The sequence below is a fragment of the Gavialis gangeticus genome, unplaced genomic scaffold (assembly GCF_001723915.1).
Source record: "Gavialis gangeticus isolate Ggan-Ray unplaced genomic scaffold, GavGan_comp1, whole genome shotgun sequence".
Lineage (NCBI taxonomy): Eukaryota > Metazoa > Chordata > Crocodylia > Gavialidae > Gavialis > Gavialis gangeticus.
The window spans coordinates 128,786,709-128,787,583 of NW_017728992.1; the positions used below are offsets into that span (position 1 = coordinate 128,786,709).

The 875-nt window shown below is 57.0% G+C and overlaps 1 non-coding gene across 1 annotated transcript; it reads right to left on the minus strand.

The window, feature by feature from the left end:
* Positions 1-311: 311 nt before the first annotated feature.
* On the minus strand, positions 312-407 carry TRNAY-GUA. Its single transcript has 2 exons — positions 371-407; positions 312-347 (listed from the first exon to the last, which is right to left on the minus strand). It is a non-coding gene; the product is annotated as a tRNA-Tyr (tRNA).
* Positions 408-875: the final 468 nt, after the last annotated feature.

An 875-nucleotide genomic window follows, 5' to 3' on the forward strand; every position in this document is an offset into this window, starting at 1 on the left:
GGGGCGAGGCGCGCGCTCCCGCGGGGGAGGGGGCGGGGTCAGCAGCTGACGGGCTGGCGCCAGAGCGGGTGAGCGGGCAGGCGCGTGGGGGCGGGGCGTGACGTGACGGGGACCGAGTTTTCGCGCTGACAGGGCTGGGCTGGAAAACAGCGGCAGACGCAGCTGATGCCACTGAGCATGCTCAGAGGCCCGCTCGAGGCCCCTGCGCCTCCTTTCCACCCACCTTCCCCCTCGGGGGCCCGAGTCGTGATGGGTGAGTTCCCCTCGTTGTAAAATGTGCCCGGACGTAGCGTCGGCCACAAAACCACGTCTCCTTCGAGCCGGAATCGAACCAGCGACCTAAGGATCCCTGTGGGTCTTGGTTGTACCTCTACAGTCCTCCGCTCTACCAGCTGAGCTATCGAAGGGACAGGACAGCTATGTTGCCTGGCTCTTCTCTGTGCATCTGCCGCTGGGCTGGGGCTGTGTGCCACCCACTCTGGGCAGTGCGGGCAGCTGGGAGCAGCCCCAGGTGTGTGTGACTATTACTCCAATGGCAAACGGAGCTGCCCCGTCTGCTCCTCCCACAGCTGTCAGGGCAGTTCAATAAAGGCCCGTGATCAGAACCTGGGGCTAGTGTGGTTTAGAGACAGACTCCTACTTACTTCTGTGGAGCTCACTTGCATTTTTGTCCTCAAAGAATGAGGCTGAAGTTGGTTCCTTATTCCTGGCTCCTTGTTCAAAGCTAATCTTGACACAATTCAAGGCTTTTAGCAATGAATTAAACCAGCGCTGAATTTAGGCTTGAACTGTTTAAACTACAGTTTAGGGCTTCACAATATGAGGGGCTTCTAAATAAGAAAAAAAAAACCCTGACTCAATATCAAGTTTTATAA